This window comes from Rhinopithecus roxellana, chromosome 4 (assembly GCF_007565055.1).
Source record: "Rhinopithecus roxellana isolate Shanxi Qingling chromosome 4, ASM756505v1, whole genome shotgun sequence".
NCBI classification, from domain to species: domain Eukaryota; kingdom Metazoa; phylum Chordata; class Mammalia; order Primates; family Cercopithecidae; genus Rhinopithecus; species Rhinopithecus roxellana.
The window spans coordinates 18,203,263-18,212,997 of record NC_044552.1 but is presented as its reverse complement, the minus strand read 5'-3'; the positions used below and the strand labels follow the sequence as shown (position 1 = coordinate 18,212,997).

Genomic DNA, 9,735 nt, shown 5'->3' with positions numbered 1-9,735 from the left:
AGAATGTAAGAAAATAAAGAGAATCACAAGAAAATATTAAATCACTAGCATTTCTACCACCTGGATATAAAAGTGTGTTTATTGGTTTCATATACATACATACATGAGTACATATGTAGTATGTATATTTATTTATATAGATCCTTTTCTGTATTGTAAAATTCATTTTTAAAGTAAAACTGAGAAGAAATATAGAAGAGATATTTAGCTTACTTTTTTCATTGAACAAATATGGTAAACATGTTCCCATGCTTCTAAATACTTTTTGCAACTTGATTTTCAACGGCTAGATAAAATCCCATTGCATAGATGGAATAAACATTCGTTTGTTGAGCCTTGCTTCTGGTATTTGCTATTATAATGAATAATCTTGATAGACTTTTTTATTTGGTGTATATCTGATTGTTTGCTTACGTAAAGAAGTAGAACCATTAGGTCAAATGATATAAACATTGTTTTATACCAACTGCCCTCCAGGAAGATTATACTGAAGTGTAGTTACACCAATAAGGTATAAGAATTTTCCCTATACTCCATATGTTATCATTTAAAAATATTATTGTTTTAAAAATACACCTGTTTTGATAGGTGATGAGCAGATCCCATTTCATTTATTTGCCATTTGTATTCTTCTGGTTTGAATTGTCTCTCCAAGTTTTTGTTTCTAATCCCCTTGTGGTATTTAATAATAATAATTTATTTATTATATAGAAATATAAATATCATTATACATTATTTTATTATACTAATGAATAATGATATAATAATACTTTCGATAATAATGGCAGCCAACATTTAGTAAGCCTTTACTGTGCTAGTTTTCATGTATTTTTTTATAATCCTCGCAATCCTCTGAAATATATTTGATTATTATCCCCATTAAAATAATAGAAGTTTGTGAAATTAAATGACCCTCCCAAAGTCACATAGCTAGTGAGGGGCAGGCCGACTTGTTAGGAACCCCTTATGTAGAATTTTAATCACTTGCCTGTCAAATTGCTTTAACTTCTTTCCTCCTGGTTTATTGTTCATCTTTTAATTTAGTTAGTGCTCCTTTTTATAGAGAGAATTTCTAATTTTCTTACAGTTCTACATAGTGTCCTTTCCTTTATTATATCTTCTTTTGTGCACATGCTTAGAGACACTCTCCCTTGACAGGGATTGGGTATTTAGTTATACTGCTTTCAAATTCTTTTATTGGTAATTTTCAGTATGCCACTCTGTGATCTATTTGAAATTTATTTTGGTATATGATGTGAGTCAGGAATAGAGCCCTATACTAAAGAATCTATTTTCCTTTCTAATGTTCAAATCAAACTTTTATTATATGTGTAGCTATCGTTTGTATAGAAATACATTTGTTTAGAAATGTATACATTTGTATAGAAATGTGTATAGAAATATGTATAGAAATACATATTTCTATGTATTTGGGTCTGATCTTCTACTTTATTCTGTTCAATTGATTTATTATTTATTCTTACTCCAGGATCACACCATCCTGACCTCTGCACCTTTCTAACATGTGCTGGTGTCTGAGGGGTATGCCTTCTCTTTCTTCTTTCATCAGAGTGCTTTTAGCTGCTCTTCCAGATGGTCTAAAATCCAGGCTCACTTCAGAGTGGATTTCTCCCAAGGCCTTGCCTCGTCCACTTACACTGTCCTGCCCCATAAACAAACCACCTGGTGGTTGGTTAGCTGACCAGAATCCTTCGAGGTTTCTTTGGAGAGTCTTCTGACTTCTCATTCCTTGCAGATGCACCGTCCTGTGTAGGCTCCTCCCCAGCCCTAAATGGCAGCCTGGCACCCAGGCCCTCTCAACGTCTCTGGACACTGGCAGACATGGCCGGGCTCAGCATCTTCAACAGTGTTGCGGACAGTTTGTGTCGCACTTTCTTGGCGTCTGCCATCAGCACTCAGCCTCAGCTTCTTCCCCAGTTGTGGTTTTGGTTAATCCACCTGAGAGTCATCTCAGCCAGCATTTGGAAGACAAAGTAGCGACCTCTACACCAGCACAGATGGTACTCAGGCTATCTCAGAAATCCTCAGAGATGCCTGGAGCAACACTGAATTCGAGCTGAGAGGACTTTGGAGATGATCAATTCCAACCCCATCATTTTCCACAGGAGGAAAATAAAACTTCCCTCAGAATCCCCTCGCCTGCCTCCTGCCTAAAGCTTTGATCCTCCTAACAGCCCCAGATGTTTATGGTGGAAGTCAGCACCAGCACCCCGGTGTTCTGGTTTCCAGCCCACAGTTGTGTCCTCAAACCTTGCTTCCATCCTGACCTAAAGCTGTCACTGTCAATGGCAAGGGTTAAATGCATCCCATCCGCACAGGGAAGAGCTCGCTCCTGTGACTCCTGAAGCATTTCCCCAGTTCAAGCATGCAGCTTCGGTCTTATCCTGATTGAATCTTGGCCAGCTCACTTTCAACTAAGCCCCTGGTTCAGCCAGGCACGAAACAACCTCATCAGGAGTGGATGAAAGGCAGCTTGGCTGCTGAGCAGAGGAGGTTGCTACGTGGCTGACGAAGCAAGGCAGAGGCTTCCCAACAGGACAACAAGTTATTGGCTCTGGGAAACAATGTCAAATTCCCAATGACTCAAAGAGGGACAGGATGTCTATCTATCCATCCACAAACACTGAAAACCTTGGTTACTTTTTTCCTTCAAATTAGATACTCACACTCCCCATTCCTTATAGCATACCTTTCATTCCTTCTGAATGTAGAATGGTACAAGAGACAACTGATTTTCATCTAGCCACTCAGGAAGATAATTAGAAAATAATGTTTGGGGAAGTAGCATATAGAATTAATTTTCGACATATGTTTACAGAGCACGTACTATGAGCCTGACTGTTCTACGTGCTTGGTGGATAAGTTTATGAACAAAAAAAGACCTCTACCCTCATGGATATATATTTTTTAAGAGACAGAGTCTCCCTCTATCACCCAGGTTGGAGTGCGGTGGTGTGGTCATAGGAGTCTCCCTCTGTCACCCAGGTTGGAGTGCAGTCTCCCTCTGTCACTCAGGTTGGAGTGCAGTGGTATGGTCGTAGGAGTCTCCCTCTGTCACCCAGGTTGGACAGTGCAGTGGTGTGGTCATAGGAGTCTCCCTCTATCACCCAGGTTGGACAGTGCAGTTGTGTGGTCATAGGAGTCTCCCTCTATCTTCCAGGTTGGAGTGCGGTGGTATGATCATAGCTCATTGCAGCCTCAAATCCTAGGGATCAAGTGCTTCCCCTGCCTCAGCCTCCTGAGTAGCTGGGATTGCAGGTGGGAGTCACTGTGCCTGGCTCCTCATGGAGTCATTATTTTTCTGATTGGATCTTGAGAAATCTCCATACCATTTCTGTGAGACCTGGTGGTATGAAATCGATAAGATTGTGCAGTTGGGCACTTCTCATCCATAACTGATCATTGTATTCATATGTTCTCATGTTGCTATGAAGAAATACCCAAGTCTGGTAATTTAAAAAGAAAAGAGGTTAATTGACTCACAGTTCTGCCTGGGTGGGGAAGCCTCAGGAAACTTACAATCATAATAGAAGGCACCTCTTCATAGGGCAGCAGGAGAGAGAAAGAGTGCCAGCAGGGGAAATGACAGACGCTTATAAAACCATCAGATCTCATGAGAACGCTCAGTCACTACCACGAGAACAGCATAGGGGAACCACCCACCCCCCGTAATTCAATTACCTCCCACCAGGTCTCTCCTACGACTTGTGGGGATCATGGGGATTACAATTCAAGATGAGATTTGGGTGTGGACACAACCAAACCACATCAGTCACTGTTGGTGATGCTTGGTTCTCTCCGGTGTCTCTGAGAATTATGACAAGCAATGGACAAGTGAACCAGGAGCAAGGACAAAGCGCATGTTCTTCAGAGCTTTACCGTCTACCTAGGACGTCGTGGACTGGACTTCTAGACTGAAATGGAAAGGCTGTGCTGGTATTGCAGAAGGATTACAGATGAGGACCCCAAAAGCTCGTCATAAAGTAAAATACCAAGAAGTCTTGTGTTTTATATTCAAATTTCCTGCACATTAGGCATAGTCCTGTAAGTCATCCATACTTTAATATTAAAAACATTGGACTTGCTCTTAAAGTGAAAGAACATTTCTTAACATCCCTTCCCCTAAATCTTCAAGTGAAACTTGCTCTAAAAAGATGTTCTAGGTATATTGTGTAGATTCGAATCTCCTGGTTTACCTGTGCATATCTATAGAAGTAAAGCCTATTCTAACTGGAGAAGCATGGATGTCTGAATCTTTTACAAGACCAAATTCTGGGCACCAAAGTGAAGGGAGGTTTGGGTGAGAGTCATTATTCAACTTCGTCTGCCAGTTGTGTTGCCCCTGGTTCTGCTTGGGTTAGCCTAAGTTCCCAGGATGTGTTCATCCTATAGGCAAAGGTGGAAGAAGCAAAAATTTAGAGCATTGAAGATAAATGAAATCCAATTATTTGTCTTCTCAATATTCCAGCCTTCACTTACAACCTTTAGCTGTTAATTAGATATTTTACAAAGTCTGTTTATTTTAAAGGCCCGAATGTTTGAAGACTATAAAGTCACTGTCAGTGTATTTCTGGAGAAGAAATGTTTGTCTCTTGTCTTCAAGGTCGATGTCTATTAGTTTTCCCATCCAAAGACTAGGTCTGATGCCAACAAATCAGACTTTCCTTCCTGCATCTATGATCAAGCACTTGAACATTTCCCCACGAATGTGGATGCGCCCTGGGTTAGAATTGTTTTCTGCTGTGAGCCAAGGCTGAGTTCCAGCTCTCATTTACCCGCAAGGAGGAGAGGGCTGCAAGGGATTGTCAGTGGTGGAGAAGATGCCACTTTTTTGGCTGTTTTCCACAGCATTCAGATTCATATCTGAGCTCAACATGCTTTGTATGTTTTCCCCACATGCTGGGACAGGCCTGTTTTTAAAGACAAGGCTGAGGAGTGGAGAGAAGAGGCTTGTTTATGCACATGGTCATCAGTACAGCACAATCTCTCTCCAAAATGGGAAAGGTCCCCTCACTGGGGATGAGCTTCAGCTTTGGTCTGTCTCTGGATTCTCCTCTACCTGATTTTCCACTCTTATCCCCCAATCTTGGACCTGCCCTTTAACTGAAAGGAAGACATCCTTTTCCCCACTTTTGATGTTTTATCTGAATCCTTGGCAAAAAGTATAGCTTATAATTTTTTAATTAAGATGCCTGTGTTTGAGAAGGTGGTGACAACTGAGCTCCAGGCATCTGGTTTATCACATGCTCTAGGACAGGTTTGGGTCTGGGTTTCAATCAGGTCATAACATGAAGTCAGGATCAGTGATCATTGCATTATTCACAGGGGCAGAGACTTGTGGAAATAAAAGGAGGCACTCCAGTCCCCAACACACCCACTGTCTTTTCACTCTCATTGGACGGAAATTTCTTCTCACTGGATCGGGACTTGAAGATTTCGTGAGACTTGTTGTTTATTTGCAAGAGATCGTCTTTCTCTTTGGCACCCTGAATATTTTTACTCACTTGGACAAATAATTCAGAGTCCATACAGATCCCACTTGAAAGGGCATTTGCCAATACTTAGGCAAACTTTGGTTTGGTATAACTGGTGGGCTGTTGTGCAAAGCCAGGAGGGTAGCGGTAGCTTTACTATAAGTTAAGGAGTAGTAGCTCATTAACTCTTTCACAACTCTTTCATTTTAGCCACTGTTGAGTGGTAGGCAGCATGGTCCTGTGGGGTCGAGACTAGAGTCAGCTAAGTTTGATTTGTACAATGATTGTGAAGTCTGAGCCTGAGACTCTCAGTGGAAGTGTCAGGCACAAGACAGTAGAGAGAGGTCAAAGTCAGCCATGTAACAAGTGGAGAGGACTGCAAAGGACAAACTTATTTTGGAGAGATACGTGGTGTGCATTAGTAGGCATGGCTGAGAGTTCTCAGAGGCTGAGGCCATCCCTTTAAGAACTGAAACTTCGTAATGTCAGCTGCTGTTGATGGTCATGTCCTACACACTGTTAAATATTGCTAAGCTGGGAGGAAATGCTGGCCCCATCATATGTCATGGTCAACCCGGGGCAGTCTCTGTTTATGCTGATGGTCCCAAGTTCACTATTAACAGCACCCCTTTCATTCTCAAAAGTCTACTTGTTTGGAAAGTGCCTGGTATGACCACACTAGATAAGGAAAGTGGATGTTGCTACTTTCTTTTAACATGTCAGAGATACCTTAAGCTTTGAGGTGCTCCTCTCCCAACTTTAAGGCTCTTTTAAAATATCTTTTTATATCCTTAATATGCTCACATTTTTCTCCACCTTCTTGAACATATGGAATGTAGTTATAACTGTTTTTGATGTCCTTGTCTACTAACCCCTGCATCTATGTTATTTCTGGGTCTATTTATGTTGATCAGTTTCCCTCCCGCTCATTATCCATTATGCTTCCCTGCTACGTTGCATGTCCAGTAATTTTTGAGTGGATGGCCAGACGTAATTTTTATCTTGTTGGATGTCAGATATTTTGGTATTCTTTTAAATATTCTTGGTCTTTGTTCTGGGACACAGTTAAGTTGCTTGGAAACAGTTAATCTTTTTGAAGTTTGCTTTCAAGCGTGGTTAAATGGAACCAGAGCAGCCTTTGGTGCAGGGAAGTTTTTCTTTTTTTTTTCCACGTCAGATGGGTGATGTGCCGACGTCATAATAAGGTTTGAGGGAGGCACATCTCACACATGAGCAAAAAACCCAATCATCACACTTATGAAGCACAAAAGAACCTGGTCTAGGGTACTATTTTTCCTTTTGAGGGCACATAGTGCCCCATGTATTACAAGATTTCTCCACTCTGGCTATGGGGACATCAGAGTCCCTTGCCCCCTAGCTCAGAGATGATTCCACCCATTCACTCCTGGTACAGCTTCTTCACATCCACGCCCTGACCAGTACTCAGGTGAAGAGTAGGGGAACCCCCTTTCCATCTCCAGGCTCTCCTTCTGTGCAGGTCTCTCTGTGCAGCTCTCTTCCCTGTGAAGCTCTCTTCTCCATTACTCTCCTCTGCAGGGTTAGCTACAGTGACATCCCTGAATTCTTACCTGTGTCCACAAACCGGTAGGCTTTGTTTAGGTTCCGTCTTTTTTGCACCATCACTTAACTGAAAACGCTGTCCACCTGGTAAGCCAGAGCATCTCTGGGCTCACCTTGCTTGTTCCCCCTTTTCTCAGGAGTCACTGTCCTCTGCTGCCTCTTGTCCAGTGTCTGAAATTATTTAAAATTATTTCCATTTGTTGCTGTTGTTTAAGGTAGGAGGGTGAATCTGATCCATGTTACTCCATCATGGCCAGAAGTGCAAGTCCTGAGTATTGGGCTGTTTCAGCTTCTGTATCTTTAGGACTAATGCATTCTCTTCTCTAATTGCAGTGTGAATGTATCTTTTCTCTCTGCTCTGGTTTTGCTAATGGTCAATACCTCAGCTATTATTGCCTTAGATCCTCTTCTTTACCATCTTCTGTTGTTCTCTTCACTTGTTTAGTTCTTGTCTAGTTTTTCCCCTCATTCTTCCCAGTTTTTACACAAGGTGGCTGGTTCTCCACATATATCACCATCTGTGGGATCAGACCATAAATTTCTTTTTAGCAGATCCCACTGACAGTCCATTGACTTCCACCTTCCAAATGTCCCTATTTTCTGCCTGCATTTGTTCTTGCAACAGTGTTCTGCTACTGCAGCTTCACCAGCAAAAGAGCTATGGCCAGCCTGTCTGTCTGTCTATCCATCTATCTTTCTATCATCTATGTATTACCTATCTGTCTATTTAATCTATCTATTATCTCTCTATCACCCATCTATCATTTATCTATCCATCATCTATTTATTCTATCTACCTACCTATCATCTATTATCTATCATTTATCCATCATTTATCTATCCATCATCTATTTATCAATCATGTATCTATTCAATTTCATCTGTCATCTATCCATCATCTAATTATCAATCATCTATTTATTCTATCTATCAATCTACCTATTCATCTATCACATATCTTTCCATCCACCCATTTATCCATTATGTATTTATCTTTCATGATTATTATTTCTACCACCACTTCTTCCCTGGCGGAAATTGTTGTGCATGGAGGAAACCTACAGCTGGTGTCACTTTTTGCCAAGGGTTATCACTAGAGTGCAGTGCAGGGTATGCACATTTTCCCCAAGGCTTTATGCCAGACGCTGTTAGACCTGGGATATTTATGGATTAGTTTACCTTCCAGTTGATGAATCCATTTGTCCCTTTAGGCAATTACATATTTCAGTTATGGTGTTTATGTTGTTTAAATCTTTGAGATCAGGCTTCCCTTTATTCCTCTTCGTTCCCTGTTGAAGTCCTAAACTCTGAAAACATAATAGATCATCTGTGTCTCACAATTGTTAAATGTGCCTGTAAATAAACTCTCCCCAACATATGGTGTTCCTTTTTGCTTTCCTTTCTTCTTTTCTAGATTAATTCATTCCACAAACTTTTACTGACCACCTATTATTGCATGGACTCTACTAGGTGATAGATACAAAGATGAGGAATCCATGTCTGTCTTTTGGGTTGCTAGCTTTGAAGATGATCACAACACAATATGGTAACTATCACGACAGAGGGGCAGAGGTGAGCACAGGGTGCCACGAGAGGAAGGAGATGGGGGCCGAGTCCACACTTCCTAGAAGCGACCTTACCTTGTATAGGAGTGTGGAGGGGTTAGCAGGGAAGGAGTGTGACAGGCATGGGAGGATAAGCACAGAGATGAGAGTGAAGGCCATTTGAGATGAAGTATGGAGTTTGCTTTGACTAGATTGTGGAGACACAGGGTAGGAAGGACAAGGGTCAGAAATGGAGAGGTGGGCAGGTAACAGATCATGAAGGATCTTATATGGCATGTGAAGACTTTTGGATTTTATACAGAAGTGTCTAGAGTCAATGAGGTGAAAGGACCAGATTAGAGTGGAAAATGGGTTATGTTGGAACAAGACTAGGAAAGAATAACTGGGGACTTGGTTTACTTGGTTTCATTCAGATGAGAAACAATGATGAACTAAAGGCACCACTGCTGGGGGGAGGGAGAGAGAGAGAGAAAGGGAGAAGGGGAGAAAGAGGAAATCAGGAAATATACAAAGGCAAACCTGAGAGAACTCAGTTGTAGAGGGAAGAAGATAGAGAGGAGTCCAAGTGCGAGGTGACCCTTGGGTCTCCAGCATGAATGACTGTAAGAATACCTGGGCTAATCACTGAAATAGTGGCTATTAAAGAAAGAATGTATTTGGACTACATGATTATGAGCTAAATTTTGGATATTTTTGATATATTGAATTTGAACTCTTTGTGACATGTAACTGGAGCCGTCTGAAAGCTAATTGGATATATGGTTTTGCAGTTCAGTAGAGATGTTGGGAGTGATATAGCAGAGTCTTCAGCTTATAAAGGATAAGTCTAAAGGATGGTGGAGACTTGGCATGGAGGCAGGTCACTCTCATGCACTTACAGCCTGTAATTACGTGCTTTCCAGATCTTTACGGTATTATTTTCTTTTCCTAAAGAGTTATGAAAACATGACCTCTGGCATTGTCTGTCTTTGTCATTACTTCTAATAGCTATAAGAATATTTAACAATTAAACAATTTTTACATTTATACTTTCAACCTGCATATCTGCATTTTTTTCTACTAGCTAAGGAGAAAGAAGGGTGTGCAAACTGCAT

At 41.1% G+C, this 9,735-nt stretch overlaps 1 non-coding gene across 1 annotated transcript; it reads right to left on the bottom strand.

Annotated features, from left to right (window-relative positions):
- Window positions 1-6,666: 6,666 nt before the first annotated feature.
- Window positions 6,667-6,769, bottom strand: LOC115897204. Its single transcript, XR_004057132.1, has one exon. It is a non-coding gene; the product is annotated as a small nucleolar RNA U13 (small nucleolar RNA).
- Between the last annotated feature and the right edge of the window lie 2,966 nt (window positions 6,770-9,735).